This window comes from Hyla sarda, chromosome 6, assembly GCF_029499605.1.
Source record: "Hyla sarda isolate aHylSar1 chromosome 6, aHylSar1.hap1, whole genome shotgun sequence".
NCBI classification, from domain to species: domain Eukaryota; kingdom Metazoa; phylum Chordata; class Amphibia; order Anura; family Hylidae; genus Hyla; species Hyla sarda.
Genome location: NC_079194.1, coordinates 209,061,776 through 209,085,444, shown reverse-complemented (window position 1 = coordinate 209,085,444; position 23,669 = coordinate 209,061,776). Strand labels below are relative to the sequence as shown.

At 43.1% G+C, this 23,669-nt stretch overlaps 1 protein-coding gene across 3 annotated transcripts in view; it reads right to left on the bottom strand.

Moving 5' to 3' along the window:
• ADCY7 (adenylate cyclase 7) overlaps positions 1-18,999 on the bottom strand; it is a 243,687-nt gene extending 224,688 nt beyond the window's left edge. For 2 of the 3 annotated variants that reach the window (XM_056526348.1, XM_056526347.1), the window contains exon 1: positions 7,969-8,532. The gene's annotated coding sequence lies outside the window, so the exon portion shown is untranslated. Of the gene's footprint in view, positions 1-7,968; positions 8,533-18,532 lie in introns of those variants that run through there. The other variant, XM_056526352.1, reaches the window with a different exon arrangement.
• Positions 19,000-23,669: the final 4,670 nt, after the last annotated feature.

Here is a 23,669-nt window from a genome sequence, read left to right as displayed (position 1 = left end):
AATCAGATCGCTTCTTTCATTTTCAAAGAGGCCTGTGAAAAATGAAAGAAGCGATCTGATTGGTTGCTATGGGCAACCACACCACTCTACCTCTACACTGGTTTTGATAAATCTCCCCCAATATGTCTACTTTATGTTTTTACTTTTGGAAGACATCAGAGAGCTTCAAAGTTCAGCAGCAATTTTTCACAACATTTTCAAAATCAGAATTTTTCAGGGACCAGTTCAGTTTTGAAGTGGATTTGAGGGGCATTCTTATTAGAAATACCCCACAAATGACCCCATTATAAAAACTGCACCCCTCAAAGTATTTAAAATGACATTCAGTAAGTGTCTTAACCCTTTAGGTGTTTCACAGGAATAACAGCAAAGTGAAGAAGAAAATTAAAAATCTTCATATTTTACACTAACATGTTGGTGTAGACCCAAGGGGTAAAAGGAGAAAAAAGCCCCCAAAATGTGTAACTCTCGAGTAAGGATATACCTCATGTGTATGTTAAGTGCTCTGTGGGTGCAGTAGAGGGCTCAGAAGGAAAGGAGCAACAATGGGAATTTGGAGAGTGAATTTTGCTGAAAGGGTTTTTGGGGGGCATGTCGCATTTAGGAAGCCCCTATGGTGCCAGAACAGCAAAAAAAAAAAAAAAAACACATGGCATACCATTTTGGAAACTACTTTTTTTCAGTAAAATTTGCTGTCAAAAAGCAAAATGTGGCGCCTTCTCTTCTGCGCATTGTAAATCAACTGGACCCTGAAAGTTAAAAAGATTTGTAAATTACATCTATTAAAAAATCTTAATCCTTTCAGGACTTATTAGCTGCTGAATACTACAGAGGAAATTATTTTCTTTTTGGAACACAGTGCTCTCTGCTGACATCACGAGCACAGTGCTCTCTGCTGACATCTCTGTCCATTTTAGGAACTGTCTAGAGCAGCATATGTTTGCTATGGGGATTTTCTCTTACTCTGGACAGTTCTTAAAATGGACAGAGATGTCAGCAGAGAGCACTGTGCTCGTGATGTCACCAGAGAGGTGTGTTCCAAAAAGAAAAGAATTTCCTCTGCAGTATTCAGCAGCTAGTAAGTACTGGAAGGATTACGATTTTTTAATAGATATAATTTACAAATCTGTTTAACTTTCAGGGTCCAGTTGATTTACAATGCACAGAAGAGAAGGCGCCACATTTTGCTTTTTGACAGCAAATTTTACTGAAATTGTTTTTGGGGGGCATGTCGCATTTAGGAAGCCCCTATGGTGCCAGAACAGCAAAAAAAAAAAAAAAAAAAAAACACATGGCACACTATTTGGGAAACAACACCCCTCAAGGAACGTAACAAGGGGTACAGTGAGCCTTCACACCCCACATGTGTTTGACTAATTTCCGCTAAAGTTGGAAGTGAAATTGAAATTATTTTTTTTTTCACTAAAATGCAGGTGTTACCCCAAATTTTTCATTTTCACAAGGGGTAACAGGAGGAAAAGCCTCCCAAAATTTGTAACACCATTTCTCACTGCACCCCTTATTACATTACGTGAGGGGTGTAGTTTCCAAAATGGGGTCATGTGTGTGTGTGTGGGGGGGGAGTCCACTGTTCTGGCACCATGGGAGCTTTGTAAACACACATTGCCTTCGATTCCGGACACATTCTCTCTCCAAAAGCCCAATGGAGCTTCCTCTCTACTGAGCATTGTAGTGCGCCCACAGAGCACTTTACATCCACATATGGTGTTACAAATTTTGGGGGCTTTTTCCTATTTTCCCTTGTGAAAATTAAAAATTTAGGGTAACACCAGCATTTTAGTGAAAAAAAGTTTTTCTTTTCATTTTCACATCCAACTTTAACGAAAATTCAAACACCTCTGGGGTGTTAAAGCTCACTATACGCCTTGTTACGTTACATGAGGGGTGTAGTTTCCAAAATGGGGTCACATGTGGGTATTTATTTTTGTCAGAACCGTTTAGGCCTTAAATGTACATAGTGCTCTCTCACTCCTGAGCCCTGTTGTGCGCCCGCAGAGCATTTTACGTCCACATATGGGGTATTTCCGTACTCAGGAGAAACTGCGTTACAAATGTTGGGGGTCTTTTTTTTCCCATTTACCTCTTGTGAATATGAAAAGTATAGGGCAACACCAGCATGTTAGTGTAGAATTTTTTTTTTTTAATAATAACATGCTGGAGTAGAACCCAACTTTACCTTTTCATAAGGGGTAAAAGGAGAAAAAGCCCCGCAAATTTTTTTTGCCAATTTCTCCCGAGTATGGAAATACCCCATATGTGGCCCTAAACTGTTGCCTTGAAATACGACAGGGCTGCAAAGTGAGAGAGCGCCATGTGCATTTGAGGCCTAAATTAGGGATTTGCATAGGGATGGACCTGGATGCAAGCATTACACTTGCCTCCGATACCAAAAACACCCTATGACAGTGTTTCCCAAACAGGGTGCCTCCAGTTGGTGTAACTGTGTAAGGGTGTGTATATGTAGTGTTTTACTTTCTATTTTGTGTAGTGTAGTGTTTTTAGAGTACATTCCAATCTCCAGCTGTTGCAAAACTAGAAATCCCAGCATGCCCTTTGGCTGTCCGTGCATGCTGGGAGTTGTAGTTATGCAACTGCCGGAGGCACACTGGTTGTGACACATTGAGTTGGGTTACAAACTCTCAGTGTTTCGCAACCAGTGCCCCTTCAGATGTTACAGAACTACAACTCCCAGCATGTCTGGACTGTCTGGGCATGCTGAGAGTTGTAGTTTTGCAACATCTGGAGGACCACAGTTTGGAGACCACAACACAGTGGTCTTCAAACTGTGGCACTCCAGATGTTGTAAAACTACAAGTCCCAGCATGCCCAGAGGGCCTTCGGCTGTCTAGGAGTTGTAGTTTTGCAACTTCTAGAAGGCCACAGTGAAGATCACTTACCAGCGATCTTCACTGCAGCCTCCTCCACCACCACAGTTTCCAGCCTGCAGTCTCTGCCGCCGTTGCTGTTCCGGTAAGCCGTCCATGCTCCCCCTTGGCCGCACTTGTTCCCCCCGCTCTGCCCGGACTTCCATCGGTGGACAGAGGAAATTAACTTTAACCCCCCACCCCCAACTGCCATTGGTCGGTCAGTCCTGACCGATCGATGGCAGGAGATAGGAGGAGGTGGCACCCCTGCCACCTCACTCCGATACCTCCGGGATGATCGAGGCTGTCTCTGTCAGCTCTGATCACGCTAATTTTTGGGTGATCGGGTCACAAGAGACCTGATCAGCCCGGGAAAAACATGAATCACGGCGATCATTATGGGGGTCTCAGGACCCCCCTGGGCGATGTCACGGGATGACTGATGATAAATATCAGCAGTCATCCCGGTCCGATTACCGCCCGGCAGTAATCGGAAATACGGAGGGCGTACAGGTACGCCTTAAGTACATGTATTCCTTAAGTACCAGGACGTGAGGGCATACCTGTACGCCCTCCGTCCCCAACAGGTTAAGGACCAGGGATGCAGGGCGTACCTGTATGCCCTGCATCCCCAAGAGGTTAAAGGGCACAGCCAATTTAAATTTTTTGCATTTTAGTTTTTAGTTTTCTTTGCCTTTTAAGAGCCATAAGAGCGCAACCCTCTACCCCGAACCCCGCTCCCTGAAAAAGACATACCCAAGTGCAGGACAGTCCTGAGGCAGCAGCAACAGTATATTAGAGATATGTTGTAGTACATAAGTACTACAACATATATATATATATATATATGTATATATATTTATATAAATTAAGGGGTTGGTGACAGTGCCCATTTAAGGGTCTGTTCACACGCACAGTAACCTGCAAATTTTTGATGCTCAGGATTAGAAGCTGTGTTCAATCATTTTGTTTCCACTGAAATCTGCAGCATTAAATCTTGTGCATCAAATATGCGCAGGATACTGTACATGTGAACACATTCCTAAAATGTTATAGCCTGAGACTACAGCGATCAGGAATATGGATTTGCCTGAGGCCCCATAGACTTGCATCTCATCACTGTCATATTGTGCAAGTCTCGGCCTACAAAGTTGCAATAGAATTAAATGGGTATCCTATAGCTGGAGAGCGATTGTAGTTATCCATTAAAGAGGAACGTGTAGCAGTGAAAATTGTTTGTGGGGCATAGAAGATATAAAGACATAAAATAGAAAGAAAAGCCGCACTCACCGGTTCTCGGGGAACAGCGTTGTTTATTTCAGAACTTCACGTCATACAAAACGGATGTTACATGGAACTCAAAACAGCAGCAGGTCATGGCGGCGGGGAATTGGAAGGTGCAGGGGCCTGAACAGTGGCAACGTTGAGTAAGGCCGGATGAAGCGTCATTGATTGACGCAAAACGATTCGTTGCCACTGTTCACACCCCTGCACCTTCCACTTCCCCGTCTCCCTGACCTGCTGCTGTTTTGACTTCCATGTAACATTTGTTTTGTATGCCGTGAAGTTCTGAAATAAAGCAATGCTGTTCCCCGGGACAGGTGAGTGCGGCTTTTCTTTCTATTTAAACACTGTTTAATGCTGCACCCTAATACCGAGGACCAGGTCAAGATAGCGGAGCCCTGAGACGTAGTCAGTTATAGTCCTTTGTGGTGCCGTCGCAACACTTCTCTCTTCTGTGTTATTACAGAAGATATAAAGTCTTGAGCCACTGGGAAAAAAATACAAGCGTAAAAATCTGACAAACTGTACAAAAATTTATGTAAGAAATAAAATAAAAAAGTGGCATACCTCATGTATTCCTATAATAAGACTTTTCAGTGTGTAAACATAAACTGCATGCACACAGTAGAGCAGTACAGACCACATGGCAGCGCACAAAGTCTGTCCATGGTCACTCTGTTAGCCTCCATGAGGTACTGTATGGTATGGACGTGCCGCCATTGGAGCATGTTGCTAGTTTATTTTTGTTATGTTATTTATAGGAAAACACCTTCATTTATCTACAGTTTACTAAGAAGAAACAGCATTAGGCTGGAATTCCACTGAGTTTTTTTTTTTTTTGCAAAAACGCCATAAAAACACCAATTTTCCCGCACAGCGTTTTTTCAGCGAAAAAACGCAGCATCCAGATGTTAGCTGCAAGTCAATAGTAAACTGCAAAATGCCAGATTCACTTAGCGTTTTTAAGTTTGGTGTTTTTTTTGTTTTTTTTTATCCTTTTGGCCTTTTTCAGCAATTTTGGGCTCAGATGCTGGATTTTCAAAATGCCCGACAAAACCTAGTTTGGCGTTTTTTGCCCTGAAATTGTGGCGTTTTCCTCCCATAGATGTCTATGGGAGAGCAAAAACGCCAAGAAAAATGCCATGTTGATTTTAGTTTTTGCAGGCGGTTTTTATTCTTTTTTGGACTTTAGCGATCCAAAAAAAGTGATGGAGATACCTTTTTTTATAAAAATTTTGTAGGGTACCATTAAAAAATAATAAAAAAGAAACAGTAGTGATGGAAAAAATTGTATCTAAAGAAATGTATCTTTTCTTATTTCAACATTTTTAAGCAGGGATCAATTTATGTGGGCGGGTAAAACACTAAAAATGTAGCCGACAATAATAAAAATGTATTGTGTGTGTGTTTTTAAAATTTTTAGGTAGTACTACTACTCACAGCATGTAACACACTGTTCCATGATGGGAGTAGTAGTACCTGGACTAATAGACAGATCACCAGTTGCAATCCTTCTGTATAATGTATAGATGTGGCCAGCCGCTCTTCTATGGTCCCCTGCACTGCCGTATATATACACCTATTCATAATTCCTGCAGAGAGCTGTGATTGGTCAGATGGTTCCAGCCAATCACAGCTCTGTGGGAAATATGAATAGGTGTACAGTAACCCCCCGACCTACGATGGCCCCGACATATGATAAAATCGACATACGATGCTTTTATATGTCGGGGCCATCGCATTAACTGCTATCCGACAGCGCAAAATGCTTAAGCTTCTGTCGGATAGCAGTTTAAGCATCCCTGGCAGGTTCACTTACCTATTCCTGCTGCTCCGGGTCCACTTCGCGATCCTCCGGTGTCTTGCGCATGTTCTCCAGGGTACGGGCCTTGCTTTCCGGCGTCGTTATTACGTCACTACGCACGCCGCTCCGGCGCAGCAGCATAATAACGTCACCAGAAAGCGTGGCCCGGACCCTGCAGAAGATGCGCAAGACACCGGAGGATCGCGAAGAAGACACCGGAGCAGCGGGACAGCATCGGGAGCCCCTTGGGCAGAATCGGGAGCGGTGAGGACCTGGTCCGGAGCGACGGGGACAGGTGAGTACAGCTTCCTATACTTTACATTGCACGGATCCCTCAACATACGATGGATTCGACAAACGATGGGTCGTTTGGAACGAATTACCATCGTATGTTGAGGGACCACTGTATATATATATATATATATATATATATATATATATATATATATATATATATATATGGCAGTGCAGGGGACCATAGGAGAGCGGCCACATCTAAACATTATACAGGAGGATCACAGCGGGTGTCAGGAGTGACATCCACTGTGATCTTTCATTAACTGCAGGTACTACTACTCCCAACATGGAGCACACTCTGCTCCATGCTGGGAGTTGTAGTACCTGCATTAATAGACCGATCACAACAGGTGTCAGAAGTTAGGTGTGATCTATTAATGCAGGTACTACAGCTCCCAGCATGGAGCAGAGTGGGCTCCATGTTGGGAGTAGTAGTACTTGCAGTTAAGGACACATCACAGCGGATGTCACTCCTGACACCAGCTGCGATCGTCCTATCTATTGCAGAGATGGAGCGTCTGTATACAGCGCTCCCCATCTCTGCTCTGTACTCCGGCCAGTGATGTGAATAGAACATCGTTGATTCATATTTCCCTCAGAGCAGTGATTGGCTGCAACCATCCGGCCAATCACCACTCTGGGTGGGAAATATGAATGAGTGATGTTCTATTCACATCAGTGGCCGGAGTACAGAGCAGAGATGTGAGCGATGTATAGAGCCGCATTTCTGCTTTATTATGGACAATCGCATCGGGTGTCAGTAGTGACTTCCAGGGCGATATGTCTATTAGTACAGGTACTACTACTCCCATCATGGAACAGTGTGTTCCATGCTGGGAGTAGCAGTACTACCTAAAAAAAAAAGTTTAACACACACACACTTTTTATTATTTATTAAACATTTTGTAGAAAAAAAATACATTTAGTTAAATAAATTTTTTTACATCCCTATTGCATCTTTTTTTTTTTTTTTTTTGGTACCCAACTATTTTTGTACAAAAAACGCCAAAGGGGCCAAAAAAGGCAAATTCCACACAAAGGTAAAAACGCAAGAAAAAACGCCAGAAAAAATGCCAAAACGCAAGGAAAAGCAGTGGCAGTTTTTCTGGCAATTTTTCTGGTGGCTTTCAGGGCAAAAAACCTCCATGGAATTCTAGCCTTAGGAATATTTGTGTATGTTCACACCTCTGAATTTCCGTGCAAAATTCCCCATTGGAATTCTGCATGAAGAATCCAGAGCAGCGCAGTCCCATTGAACTCAACTGGATTCCAAAATCCACGTCCATGAACCTGTTTATTCTTTCTGCGGACTTTGCACGGAATGCATAGCCATCTATGAGACGGCACATTCCCATGGGGTCTGCAGTCTCCAGTATGTTCGCACATAGCCTTTCACTGCAGAATTTCTGTGGCAGAAAATTCTGCAGCAGAAATTCAAGATTTAGGATCCTAAGGGCTTTCCATGCATGTTTTGCAACATCTGGAGGGCCACAGTTTGGAGACCACTGAGCTATAACATGGGGTCAATGATAAGTTTAGACACATAGGAGTAATGATCAGGTATAACATGGGAGCAACTATCAGCTACAACACAGGACGGCAGCTAAATGGTGGCAAAGTCCTTACCTCCAGGGCTTTACTGCATTCACACCATCCACATAGGAGGCTGACTACACGGGTACAGCAGTGAGCACTCACCTGGCGGCACACATGAGGAGGTGCCCGGAGCTGGGGGAACGGTCCTGGCCGAGGACAACGACGGTCTCTGTACGGTGCGGCTGCTCAGTGCCCCCGGTCCTGCCGTGTGAGATGAAGCCTCTCCGCCCTGTCAGGGAAATCACAGCCGAGCGTGTGGGCGGGAGAGGGCCGGTGTTCACTTCACGGCAGCATGTCCTGTGTTATTCATCCAGAAAATGCACAGGGACTTTTCATGACTGGAAAGGGTTATACACCGGACTGTAATACCGCTTCCTATGACCCTATTCACACGGTGCTGCGGCAGGGAGACACCGGATTTATCCCGGGGGGACAATGGGAATTCACTCGACAATTTTATAACATTCATTCTCTGTGTATTGTATTATACATGTATTATACTGGTGTGTGTGACTTCACAGAGGAGTCATTTATTCCTCACTGTGTCTTCTTATTACTTTTTTAACCCCTAAAGGACACAGACTGTTTACATGTTTTCATTTTTTATCTTCTTGCCTTTTAACCCCTTAAGGACCAGGCCATTTTTCCACTTTTGTTTTTTCCTCCTCCCCTTCTAAAAATGAAGCTTATAATGTTCCACCTACAGGCCCATATGAGTGCTTGCTTTTTGTGCCACCACTTCTAGGCAGTGCATGTTAAGGTAAAAAGTACACCTTATCTTTATTCTGTAGGGCCATACCATTAAAATGATACCTAAATTATATAGATTTTTAAAAAATTATAACTTTTTATACATTAATTAGCATTTTTAAAAATGTCTTCTTCTGACCCCAATGACTTTTTATTTTTCTGTATATGGGGGATGTGTGGGGATTGCGCTGATGTCTGCCATTAACCCCTCAGATGCTGGGATCCATACAGATCATGGCATCTGCGGCACTTTAAATGGCTGATCTGAACGTTTAAAATCCCCCTATTTTGAAGACCTATAACTTTTTCATTTTTTCATATAAGCGGCGGTATGGGGGCTCATTTTTTACGCCGTGATCTGTACTTTTTATTAATACTATAGTTTCTTATATAAAACTTTTAATACTTTATTAATTTTTTTTGGGAACAAAATGCTATAAAAATTTTGGACTTTTTTTTACGTTCACGGCGTTCACCGTACGGTATTATTAACATTTTATTTTAATAGTTGGGATATTTACGCACGCGGCGATACCAAATATGTATATAAAATATATTTTTTACACTTTTTGGGGGTGAAATAGGGAAAATGGGAAAAAAATTTATTGGGAGAGGGGATTTTTCACATTTTTTTCACTTTTATAGTCCCCATACGGGACTATTTATAGCAATCCTTTGATTGCTAATACTGTTCAGTGCTATGCATAGGACATAGCACTGATCAGTATTATCGGTGATCTTCTGCTCTGGTCTGCTCAATCGCAGACCAGAGCAGAAGACCCAGGGAGACGGCCGGAGCAAGGTGAAGGGACCTCTGGCCGCCATGCTGGACGATCGGATCGCCGTGGCAGCACTGCGGGCGATCCGATCATCCATTCAAAGTGCCACGATGCTGCAGATGACGTGACTGATCACGGCATCTGAGGGGTTAATGGCGGACATCTGCGCAATGGCGGATGTCCGCCATTATGGGCGGGTCCCTGGCTGCTATCAGCAGCCGGGACCTGCCGCACATGACGCTAGCATCGCTCCGATGCTCGCGGTTATGCATAGGACATAAATGTACCTCCTGGTCTGTTAAGTACCTGCTCACCAGGACGTACATTTACGTCCTGCGTCATTAAGGGGGTAAATCACCCCTTTTCCCCATTTCAATGAAAAAAAAAAAAGTGTAAAAAATCATAAATAATAAACAGATTTGGTATGGCTGTGTGCATAAATGTCCGAACTATATAAAAAAAAAAATAATAATGTTAATGATTCCCTATGGTGAACTGCGTAAACGTAAAAGTCCACAATTTCTGTTTTTTAACCCCTTAAGGACCAAGCCCGCATAAAAAAAATCGAGAACTTTTTGTACAAAATCAGTAATCTAAAATCGCCCTATTTTAAACACCTATAACTTTTTCATTTTTCCATATATAGGGCGGTATGAGGGCTAATTTTTTGCGCTGTCATCTGTACTTTTTATCGATACCACATTTGCATATATAAAACTTTTAGATAATTTTTTATAACATTTTTTGAATAAAATGTGATAAAGCTGCATTTTTGGACTTTTTTTATTTTTTACATTTACGCCATTCACCCTACGGGTTTATTAATATTTTATTTTAGTTCGGACATTTACGTACGCGGCGATACCAAATATGTTTATTAAAAAAAATGATTGGGACTATGGAATTTATTTGGGAGTAAAATGGGAAAAATTTACAATTTTAATTTTTATTGGGGGAGGGGATTTTTCACTTTTTTTTACTTTTTATTTTTACATTTTTTAACTTTTTTTTTCTTTTTTACACTTTTTATGTCCCCATAGGGGACTATCTATAGCAATCCTTTGATTGCTAATACTGTTCAGTGCTATGTATAGGACATAGCACTGATCAGTATTATCGGTGATCTTCTGCTCTGGTCTGCTCGATCTCAGACAAGAGCAGAAGACCCCGGGAGACGGCCGGAGCCAGGTGAGGGGACATGACGTGAGCACCGTTCCGATGCTCGCGGTCATACACAGGATGTAAATGTACGTCCTGGTGCGCGAAGTACCGCCAAACCAGGACGTACATTTACGTCCGTGGTCGTTAAGGGGTTAATCACCTCACATTTCAAAAATGTTTTATAAAAAGCGATCAAAAACTCACATATACACGAAAGTGGTACTAAAAAAAACTACAGGTCGTGACGCAAAAAATTAGCCCTCACACATCCCCGTATACAGAAAAATGAGCAAGATAGCGGTGGTCAAAATAGGGCAATTTTAACCCCTTCATTACCCAGCCCATTTTCACCTTCATGACCTGGGCATTTTTTGAAAATCTGACCACTGTCACTTTAAACATTAATAACTTTGGAATGCTTTTACTTATCATTCTGATTCCGAGATTGTTTTTTTGTGACATATTCTACTTTATGTTATTGGTAAAATGTCACAGATATTTGCATCATTTCTTGGTAAAAAATCTAAAAATGTCATGAAAATTTTGAAAATTTAGCATTTTTCTAACTTTGAAAGTCTCTGCTTGAAAGGAAAATGGATATTCCAAATAAATTACATATTGATTCACATATACAATATGTCTACTTTGTGTTTGCATTAAAAAATTGACAAGTTTTTACTTTTGGAAGACACCAGAGGGCTTCAAAGTTCAGCAGCAATTTTCCAATTTGTCTCAAGATTTTCAAAATCGTAATTTTTCAGGGCCCAGTTCAGGTTGGAAGTGGATTTTAAGGATCTTCATATTAGAAATACCCCATAAATGACCCCATTATAAAAACTGCACCCCCCAAAGTATTCAAAATGACATTCAGTAAGTGTTTTAACCCTTTAGGTGTTTCACAGGAATAGCAGCAAAGTGAAGGAGAAAATTCTAAATCTTCATTTTTTACACTCGCATTTTCTTGTAGACCCAATTTTTGAATTTTTACAAGGTGTAAAAGGAGAGAAATCACCCTAAAATTGGTAACCCAATTTCTCTTGAGTAAGGAAATACCTCATATGCGTATGTAAATTGTTCGGCTGGCGCAGTAGAGGGCTCAGAAGGGAAGGAGCGACAATGGGATTTTGGAGAGTGAGTTTTTCTGAAAGGGTTTTGGGGGGGGGGGCATGTCCCATTTAGGAAGCCCCTATGGTGCCAGAACAGTGGACCCCCCCCCACATGTGACCCCATTTTGGAAACTATACCCCTCATGGAATTTAATAAGGGGTGCAGTGAGCATTTACACCCCACTGGCGTTTGACAGATATTTGAAACAGTGGACTGTGCAAATCAAAAATTTTATTTTTCATTTTCACAGGCCACTGTTCCAAAGATCTGTCAGACACCAGTGGGGTGTAAATGCTCACTGCACCCCTTATTACATTCCGTGAGGGGTGTAGTTTCCAAAATGGGGTCACATGTGGATATTTATTGTTTTGCGTTTGTCAGAACTGCTGTAACAATCAGCCACCCCTGTGCAAATCGCCTCAAATGTACATGGTGCGCTCTCCCTTCTGGGCCTTGTTGTGCGCCCCCAGAGCACTTTGCGCCCATATATGGGGTATCTCTGTACTCAGGAGAAATTGCGTTACAAATTTAGAGGGTCTTTTTTCCCTTTTACCTCTTGTGAAAATGAAAAGTATAGGGCAACACCAGCATGTCAGTGTAAAAAATTTATTTTTTTACACTAACATGCTGGTGTAGACCCCAACTTCACCTTTTCATAAGGGGTTAAAGAAGAAAAAGCCCCCCAAAATTTGTAAGGCAATTTTTCCCGAGTACGGCGATACCCCATATGTGTCCCAAAACTGTTGCCCTGAAATACGACAGGGCTCCAAAGTGAGAGAGCGCCATGCGCATTTGAGGCCTGAATTAGGGATTTGCATAGGGGTATTCTACGCCAGTGATTCCCAAACAGGGTGCCTCCAGCTGTTGCAAAACTCCCAGCATGCCTGGACAGTCAATGGCTGTCCGGCAATACTGGGAGTTATTATTTTGCAACAGCTGGAGGCTCCGTTTTGGAAACAGTAGCATACCAGACGTTTTTCATTTTTTTGGGAAGGGGGGGCTGTGTAGGGGTATGTGTATATGTAGTGTTTTTTACTTTTTATTTTAGGTTAGTGTCAGTGTAGTGTAGTGTTTTTAGGGTACAGTCACATGGGCAGAGGTTCACAGCAAGTTTGCCGCTGGAAGTTTGAGCTGCAGCGAAAAAAATTTGCGCCATCTCAAACTTGCAGCACTCACTGTAAACCTCCGCCCATGTGAGTGTGCCCTGTACATTCACATTGGGGGGAGGGGGCAAACATCCAGCTGTTGCAAACTCCGAGCATGCCCTTTGGCTGTCCGTGCATGCTGGGAGTTGTAGTTTTGCAACAGCTGGAGGAACACTGGTTTGGAAACACTAAGTTAAGTAATAAACTTTCAAGTGTTTTGCAACCAAACTTAGTGTTTCCAAACCAGTGTGCCTCCAGCTGTTGCAAAACTACAACTCCCAGCATGCATGGTCTGTCAGTGCATGCTGGGAGTTATAGTTTTGCAACAATTGCAACAGCTGGAGGCACTGAGGTAGGAAACGGACAATGTTTCCCAACTAGTGTGCCTCCAGTTGTTGCAAAACTACAACTCCCAGCATGCCCAGACTGCCAAGGCATGCTGGAAGTTGTAGTTCGGCAATATCTGAAGGATCAGATGTTGCAGAACTACAACTTCCAGCATGCTTGGGCAGTCTGGGCATGCTGGGAGTTGTAGTTTTGCAACATCTGGAGGTCCACAGTTTGGAGACCACTGTATAATGGTCTCCAATCTGTGCTCTTCCAGATGTTAGAGAACTACAACTCCCAGCATGCCTGGACAGACTGAGCATGCTGAGATTTGTAGTTTTGCAACATTTGGAAGAGCACAGATTGGAGACCATTATACAGTGGTCTCCAAACTGTGGACCTCCAGATGTTGCAAAACTACAACTCCCAGCATGCCCAGAAAGCCAAAGGCTGTCTGGGCATGCTGGGAGTTGCAGTTTTGAAACTCTCAGAGGCAGCAGTGAGATCGCTTTACGGCGATCTCACTGCTGCCAATGAAGATGCCGCACTGCTGCCGGAAACTCACCTCCGGGACGCAGCGCAGCCAGGACCGCATGGAGGACGCCGGGACCGCTCGGGACACCGCTCCGACGGGTAAGTGACACCGGGGGACGGGTCAGGGACACTTAGCAGAGCGGTGTGTGTCCCGATCCCCGTGATCGGGACTCACACACCGCGCTGCTAAGTATTCTGATAGCGAAACGCTGCTATCAGCTAGTCAGATTTGAAAAGCTGATAGCAGCGATCGCTGGGGGGGGGGGTGGGGGACGAAACCCCCCGTGGTCGCACGGTAAGATGGCTGGCTATCAGTGATAGCCACCATCTTTCCGGGCGCTGCGGGATGCCGCGAGTATCGGCAGTAATGTCCATGACGTACCTGTATGTCATGGGTCGGGAACACCTTGCCACCCATGACGTACAGGTATGTCATAGGTCGGGAAGGGGTTAAAGGTACTGATTTTGTAAAAAAAAAAAGTTTGAGATTTTTTAAAAACAGCACAATAATAGAAAAGTATGTAACCATGGGTATCCTTTTAATCGCATTGACCCAGAGATTAAAGAAAGCATGTCATTTTTACCGTAAAGTGTACGGCGTGAAAACGACTCGCCCCAAATTAGCAAAATTGTGATCTTCCCTTAAATTTCCTTTCCTTAGGGTTAAATGAGTGATGACATTGCAACCTACAACTGGTCACGCAAAAAACAAGACCTCATATGGATCTGTAAATGGAAATATAGAAGAGTTATGGATTTTAGAAGGCGAGGAGGAAAAAGAAAAACTCAAAAATAAAATTGGCTGTGTCCTTAACCTCTTGGGGACGCAGGGCGTATGCATATGCCCTGCATCCCCGATCCTTAAGGACTCAGGGCGTACCTGTACGCCCTGAGCCCGGTACCGGTGTTTAAAACGGGGTCATGCCGTGACCCCGCATCACACCGGGTCGGTCCTGGCTGCTAGTCATAGCACCCTGGGCTAACAGCGTGCAGCACCGATCGTTGTGCCGCGCGCTATTAACCCTTCAGACGCGGCAGTCAACTTTGAAAGTGATCGACCAATAGCAGATCGGGGGAAGGGGGGTTAACGTTCAGTTCCCCTGTTCTGCCCACCCACAGTAGGCTGGGCAGAACGGGGAACTGATGGGAACTGGCGCCGAAGGTCCATTTACCAATCAGAGGACGGCGATGCGGCTCGCTGGATCTTACGGAAGCCGGTGAGTTGCCTAGCAACATCTGGAGGGCTACAGTCTGAGACCACTATACAGTGGTCTCTAAATAAACTGTAGCCCTCCAGATGTTGCAAAACTACAACTCCCAGCATGCCCAGACAGCTGTTTACTGTATGAGCATGCTGGGATTTTTAGTACTGCAACATCTGGAGGGCCATAGTTTGGAGATCACTGTGCAGTGGTTTCTAAACTGTGGCCCTTCAGATCTTGCAAAACTTCAACTCCCAGCATGCCCAAACAGCTGTCTCGGCATGCTGGGAGTTGTAGTTGCGTACCCCCAGCTGTTGCATAACTACATCTCCCAGCATACTCTTCAGCAATCAGTACATGCTGGGAGTTGTAGTTTTGCAACAGCTGGAGGCACACTGGTTGGAAAATACTGAGTTAGGTAACAGAACCTAACTGAAGGTTTTCCAACCAGTCTGCCTCCAGCTGTTGCAAAAGTACAACTGCCAGCATCTACGGTCTGTCAATGCATGCTGGGAGTTGTAGTTTTGCAACAGCTGAAGGTTTGCCCCCCATGTGAATGTACAGAGTGCATTCACGCAGGCGGGTACACAGTGAGTTTCCTGCTTCAGGTTTGAGCTGCAGTAAATTTTCTGCCGCAGCGCAAACTCCTAGCAGAAGACTCACCGCAAACCCCCGCCAGTGTGAATGTACCCGAAAAACACTACACTGTCTCTCCCCCCCCCCCCCCAATAAAAATTAAAATGTATTGTACGGCAGTGTTTCCAAAATGGAGCCTCCAGCTGTTGCAAAACAACAACTCCCAGCATTTCCGGACAGCCACTGACTGTCCAGGCATGCTGGGAGTTTAGCAACAGCTGGAGGCACCCTGTTTGGGAATCTCTGGCGTAGAACACCCCTATGCAATCCCTAATTTTGTCCTCAAATGCGCATGGCGCTCTCTCACTTCGGAGCCCTGTCGTATTTCAAGGAAACAGTTTAGGGCCACATACGGTGTATTTCCATACTCGGGAGAAATTGCACTACAAATTTTGGGGGGCTTTTTCTCCTTTTACCCCTTATGAAAACGAAAAGTTGGGGTCTACACCAGCCTGTTTCGCTAACATGCTGGTGTTGCCCCATACTTTTTTAAATTAAAGATTTATTTAAAGTTTTTCAACAGTACAGGTGATAAACAGTAAACAGCACAATAAATGTCAACACTGGTCAGATTAGAAAGCCAGTATAACATTAGCACGTTAGGTGTGCAGTACAACCAGTGAAGCCAGCCAATATATTAATCTAAACCCTACATCATAGTAAAACTTTAAAGGATGGGGACAGTAATTGTCCAGCTGGGCTCATGTCCATGTATCGATCAGACAACAGCAACAAAAATTCTAATACAATTACCAGCAGTAAGGCTGTGAGTCAAGCAAAATAAAAGAGGCATAATAGGAATGATAGTAGACTGATGAGTGAAGGTAGAGAGGGAGAAAGAAAAGTCAGAAGAGGAGGAATGTGGAAAAGGGAGAAAAGAAAAAACAGCATCGGCAAAGTAGTACAACATAGAGTCTTACCTGGTCGGACGGAACTACCCCACCTGTCTAAGCAGCAAACTTTAATTAATGGTGAGCGTGTGTGAGGTTGAATGGGGGGAATTTGATGGGCTAATAGTCGGATCTAAATTGTCACTAGTGAACTGAGATGTTATGTAGGATAGCCAAGGTGTCCAAATCGCATAGTATTTATCTATTTGCCGAGCAGAATCTGCCCGGAGCTCCTCCATCTTACCAATGTAAGTAACCTCCTTCAACCAGGAGGAGTATGTCGGAGGATGTGGGGATTTCCAGAGGCGAGGGATCACAGTTCTAGCCGCGATGAGAATGTGGTAAGCTAGGGCGGATGACATATGGGGGCATGTGCGAGCGAATATGGAAAGGAGGGTGGGTTGCGGGTCTTTGGTGATAGTGAGGGAAGTTAGCCTGTTTATGGTGGATAGCACTTGTATCCAAAACATATGTAATTTTGGACAGGTCACCCAAATATGTGATATTGTCCCCTTCGAGCATCCGCACCTCCAGCATGCATCTGGAACTTGAGGGTATATGCGCGCCAATAGCGACAGTACTCTATACCACTGTGTAAGGATCTTATAATTAGTTTCTGGCGTTTTGCATGAAATATTAGATTTGTGGCAATAAAGCAGAGCACGAGACCAGTCCTCGTCCGGAATGGTACATTGCACTTCTCTCTCCCATGCCGCACGATACAGCAGGGGGGTGTCTGAGTTCTCCCCTATGATCAATGCATAGAGTGTTCCAATCGCATGTGGGATGGGAGCGGAGGCCGAACAAAGGGTTTCGAAGGGGGTCAGCTATCTATGAAGACGTAGGGAGGTTTTATTAGCATTATAAAAGTGAAGCAGTTGATAATATTGGAACCTGTGAAGAGCAGAAGGCATAGTGTCGCCTAAAATTTCCGATAAGGATTTCAGGCCAGAGGGTCGCAATAGTGAGGCGAATAGTGTATAGTCAGATTTTTTATGTGTCAAAAAGGCATTGGATGAGACAGCCGGCGGGAAGGAGCCCCATATTTTTTATTTTCACAAGAGGTAAAAGGAAAAAAAGACCTCCAAAATTTGTAATGCAATTTCTCCTGAGTACGGAAATACCCCATATGTGGGTGTAAAATGCTCTGCAGATGCACAACATGGCTTAGGAGTGAGAGCGCACTATGTACATTTGAGGCCTAAATTGGTGATTTGCACAGGGGTGGCTGATTTTACAGCGGTTCTGACATAAACGCAAAAAAAAAAAAAATACCCACGTGTGACCCCATTTTGGAAACTACACCCCTCACGGAACGTAACAAGGGGTATAGTGAGTCCGCCTCTGTGGACAGACTATGCAAGAAGATCCTCTTAATGGCGTGGAGCAGGTGAGCAGAGCTTCGGCCACATTTTTCACTCATTGAAACCCCACAATCATGCTGTGGGTGATCCGATGAGTCAGTAAATAGAAGCATCGCAACTGCTTTAGATGCCATGATCAGTATTGACCACAGCATCTGAAGGGTTCATTTTGGGCATCTGCATGATCACTGATGTCCACGGATAGCAGCTAAGAACTGCTTTCTGCGAAGCAAGCGCAGCTCCTGCATCGCCTTATATTTGCAATGCCCCTCGGGATGTAAATGTACAAGCGCATACATTTATGTCTGATTTTGTTAAGGGGTTAAAGTGAATATTTTTTATTTATTTTCCACTCCCTTGACTCAAGCCAGCAAGAAATGCATGTTCTTTGGCCTTCTTCACATAGATCTGGTGGTGTTTCTGTCCGATGCTGTAGGAAAAGCACTGGAGGGAAACAGATGAGAGAATTCTCCATTCAATTTAAAGGGACATTTCACATTCATCCGACACCGGACGGGGGAGCACATCTTACTACACAATTAATGAATGTTGAATGCTAAACAACTGATGTCAACTGTGCCATCAGTTGTGGCGAGTTATAGGCTGTGTTCACCAAGCCAGATACCAGACATATGTAAACCCAGTCTAATGTGTCCATATCCAGACAATATGGCTATTTTACCTAATCGCTCATGACAGCACCCCCAGAGAGGACCTCCCACTGCAGGACAGGAAACCTGGGAACATAAAAAGGGACACGCCTCTCCATACCTCAGTTCAGGTTTCCTGTCCTTCAGGGGTCCGGTGTGGTCCTGATAGTCCTGCATCTCTTGCTGTTTCCCCGGTCAATGGCGTCTAGGAGGTGGAGGCTGTGGAGTAGCCTGGTTTCCGCTGGCTCTCCAGTCCCTGGAGCCGGCACGTTGCTTGAGCAGTAACAACGGCGGATGTGACATCAGCCCGGCAGCGTAGCAACACTTCCGGTTCCATTCAGAAGGGGCATGGAAATCTCCATTTTGGATTCCCTGTTGGTGTTTTCCAGCATCCGTAACCCCGTGGACAGCAGGCAGCCAGCTTGCAGCAATATATTTAGCCCGCAGCAGTTATCCAGCAGCCTGCGGCAATGCAGCAGCCAGCATCAGTGTCCTGCAGCCCGCAGCAGTACAGCAGCCAGCAGCAGTGTCCAACAGCCTGCAGCAGTAGCAGCCCGCAGCTGAGCAGACCATTCCTGGTTGCCCTGCAGTGTTTTTGCTGAAAAATTACTCCAGCATGTCGGAGCATTCAACAGAGGGAGGTGGACGCTCCAAGAAGAGCAGTTCCAGCCCGGCTACGGAGGTGTGGATCTACATCTGGGTGAGATAATTTCAATTTCATTCCATATTCTGCTAGCTAAGTAAGGCTTTTGTTTTGTTTTGTAGGGTAGCAAGAAGTCTTCTTATAAATCCCTTAATAAAGAATGTGCAGAATGTAGGAAGCTGTTAGATCCTGCCTATAAAAAGTCTTTATGTGAAACCTGTATTGAAATTATCGTGGCCCAAGAGTCCTCTGCAATTGCAAGCATCCTAAGAGTAATGATCAGGGAGGAGATAGATTCATCCCTTAAAGGACTAGGAGTTGTCAGGAATGTGGGTGCTTCATCTTCCTCTGTGGTCACCCCTGCTATTTCCAGTCCCCCTAGGGTACAAGAGGAAAATCTTACTCTATATTCCTCCTCTGAGCAAGAAGAGTTTAAATACAAATTGCTTTTTTCTCCAGATGATACTGATCAGCTCCTCAAAGCAATCCGCCTAACAGCTAATCTTGAGGAGAGCAGAGAGACAGTCACAGCCGAAGACGCTCTATATGAAGGCTTAGGTCCCAAGAAATCCGTACATTTAATTTGCATAAAAGTATCAAGCAAATAATTGACAAGGAATGGGAAAATACTGAGAAAAAATATTTTTTTCCTAAACTTCTTAAGAGGAAGTACCCCTTTGAGGAGTCAATCACTAAGTCATGGGATAGAGCCCTGTTAATTGATGCCCCGGTGGCTAAAACGACTAAGAAATCCACCTTGCCATTTGAGGATCTAGGAACTCTGTCTGATCCAATGGACAAAAAAGGCAAGTTCTTTAACAAAAAGACCTGGGAGGCAGCCACAGCTTCTATCAGAACCAACGTAGCTGTTACATGTGTTGCTCACACCCTAAGAGTCTAGCTTTCACTGTTACAAACCCATCTTGTTAACCAGACCCCTAGAGAAGAGATCTTAGAATTCTTACCTGTGATTTCCAAGGCAGTAGATTTTTTGGCAGACTCCTTGGTAGATTCTGTAAGATTGGGTGCAAGAGCAGCTGCTTTATCTAATTCAAAGATCCCAAGCAATGATGGCTTTCTCCCAGTGGGGGGGGGGGGGGGGGGCATCTGTCCAGGTTTGCAGGGGCCTGGGAGAAAATTTCTTCTAGCCCCTGGGTTCTATCCACTCAGAGATCGGGTCTCCTTCTGGAGTTCCGGTCTTTTCCTCCAGACAGATTCTTCCCCACTGGGATAGTGAAAGATTCCCTGAAACAAGAGGCCATGGTAACAGAAATAAAATATCTTTTGCTTAAAAAAGTCCTGCTTCCAGTCCCCCAGGGGGAGGAGGGGAGGGGATTCTATTCCCCTATCTTCTTAGTAAAAAAAAAAAAAAAAAAAAAAAAATGGTTCTTTCAGAGTAATAATGATATATCTGAAAAAATGTAATTTCCTGTCAAACTAAAAATTTAGGATGGAGTCCCTAAAATCCACAATCCCTCTGCCATTTCCAAATTGCATGATGGCCTCTGTAGATTTAGAAGACGCCTACTACCATATTCCCATCCACAACTTTAAAGGGGTTATCCAGGAAAAAACTTTTTTTATATATATCAACTGGCTCCAGAAAGTTAAACAGATTTGTAAATTACTTCTATTAAAAAATCTTAATCCTTTCAGTACTTATGAGCTTCTGAAGTTAAGGATGTTCTTTTCTGTCTAAGTGCTCTCTGATGACACCTGTCTCGGGAACCGCCCAGTTTAGAAACAAATCCCCATAGCAAACCTCTTCTAAACTGGGCAGTTCCCAAGACAGGTGTCATCAGAGAACACTTAGACAGAAAAGAACAACCTTAACTTCAGAAGCTCATAAGTACTGAAAGGATTAAGATTTTTTAATAGAAGTAATTTACAAATCTGTTTAACTTTCTGGAGCCAGTTGATAAATAAAAAAAAAGTTTTTTCCTGGAATACCCCTTTAAAGAAAAGTTTCTAAGAGTGGCAGTCTTTATTGAAGGAGCATCGGTCCATTTATAGTATCAGGCCCTTCCCTTTGGGGTTTCTCAAGCCCCAAGGGTATTTACCAAAGTGATGGCGGAGGTGGCAGCTTTTATAACCCAAAAGATCCTGCTGGTTCCATATCTGGACGATTTACTGATTGTATCAGACTCCTCAGAAACCCTTCATTTGCATATTCAAGTAGTTTGCTCCATACTAAAAGATCTAGGTTGGAATCTGAAAGCTATGGCTTTGCAGGGATTAGTGTAAAAGATCAGTGTGTGCAATGTTATACCCCCTATGGGAGCTATAACACTGCAAAAAAAATGTGAAAAAAAGTTAAGGTCATTTAACCCCTTCCCTAATAAAAGTTTGAATCACCCCCTTTTTCCCATAAGATAAAAAAAACTGTGCAAATAAAAATAAACATATGTGGTATTGCCACGTGCGGAAATGTCCGAACTATAAAAATATGTAGTTAATTAAACCGCACGGTCAATGGCGTACGCGCAAAAAAATACCAAAGTCCAAAATAGCGTATTTTTGGTCCCTTTTTATATCAAGAAAAAAATGAATAAAAAGCGATCAAAAAGTCAGATCAATACAAAAATGGTACCAATAAAAACTTCAGAACACGGCGCAAAAAATAAGGCCGTACGCGGAAAAATTTGAAAAGTTATAGGGGTCAGAAGATGAGAATTTTTTACGTATAAATTTTCCTGCATGTAGTTATGATTTTTTTTCAGAAGTAAGACAAAATCAAACCTATATAAGTAGGGTATCATTTTAACCATATGGACCTACAGAATAAAGAGAAGGTGTTATTTTTACTGAAAAATGCACTGCATAGAAACGGAAGCCCCCAAAAGTTACATAATTAAAAAAAAAATCTTCAATTTTGTCACACAATGAATTTTTTTCCTGTTTCACCGTGGATTTTTTGGTAAAATGACTAATGTCACTGCAAAGTACAATTGGTGGTGCAAAAAATAAGCCATCATATGGAATTTTATGTCCAAAATTGAAAGCGTTATGATTTTTAGAAGGTGATGAGGAAAAAATTAAAATGCAAAAACGGAAAAACGTTGAGTCCTTAAGGGGTTAAGAATAGTGGGACCTGCAGTCGATCCATTGGGAGATCCTAATATCCTTCAAATCCTTAATTTCCTCTAGTTAGGCCTGGATACGAAGCTAAGTCCTAGTACCCTTAAAGTACAAATTTCAGCACTTAGTTCCTTTTTTAACTGCAAGTTAGCAGATAATATCTTAGTTAAATGTTTTATTTCTGGGGCAACAAGATTAAATCCTCTATCAAGACTCTCTGTTCCCCCTTGGGACTTGAATCTGGTGTTAGCAGGGATGTGGAATTCCTTTTTCAGGCCCTTAGCCCTGCTTCGGGCAAGCAGGGCCGGACCTGAAAGCCCCCGACAAGCACGGCGGTGCTCGGTGTATGGAGTGGGCTCCAGACTCGAGGCCGCTGCGTATTCTGCAGCACCCGGCTGATCTCAGTAGCTGGGGGCCGCCACTAATAGCCAGTAGCTGGGGGCCACCGCTAATATTCACGGCTGGCTATTAACCCTCTAGATCGCCGCTGTCAAAGCTGACAGCGGCATCTAAAGTGACATGTGAATTCTCCCTGGTGGGCTAGTGGGGTGGATCGACCCCCGCAGCGCGATCACGTAGGGGGCGATCCACTATAGAGGTTCCAGGAGGGCTTACCTCTATTCCCTGCTGTCCCGTGGCTCTCATTGATAGAGCCTGGGTGAACTAGGCTCTATCAATGGATCGCAGAGCACACAGATCAATGGAGTTCAATAGAACTCTATTGATCTGCATGAGGAATCTAACGATTCCTCCTAAAAGTCTAGTAAAGTGTAAAAAAAAAAAGTTTAATAAAAGTTTAAAAGACACATTAACCCCTTCAATATTAAAAGTTCAAATAACCCCCTTTTCCTATATAAAAACATGTAAGTATAATAAAAATAAACATATTTGTTATCGCTGCGTGCATAGAACTATTAAAACATAACATTATGTATCCTGTACGGTAAATAACGTAAATGTAAAAAAAAACTAAAAAAAACACAGAATTGCAATTTTTATAATATCCCAGAAAAAAAAGCTATCAAGGGTCTGTCTATTCACAAATACAGTATTCTGTGCATATTTGATGCGCAGAATTTCAAGTCATTCAGTTTTCACTGAAATCTGCAGCAGAAAATCCTGCGCATCAAATCTGCGCAGAATACTGTACGTCAGATCAATACCAAAATGGTACCGATACAAAAAACAGATTATGGCACAAAAAAATAGCTCATACAGCCTTGTATGCAAAAAAAAAAAAATACAAAAAATTCTAAAAAAAAAAAAAAAGCTACAGGGGTCAGAAAAAGCCAATTAAATTTTTTTGGGGAAAAAGTTCAGAATTTTTTTAAAATTAGTAAAACATGACTGAAACTATACAAATCAGGCTGGCCTAAAGTATCAAAATAACATGTTAGCTCCACCACAAGGTAAATGGCGTAGAAAAGAAAACCACCAAATGTGCTAAATTATCTTTTACTATTTCAATTTAACTTTTTTTTATTTTTTTGGTTCGGAGAATATGTTATGGAAAAATTCTAAGGTATCATTATAGTAG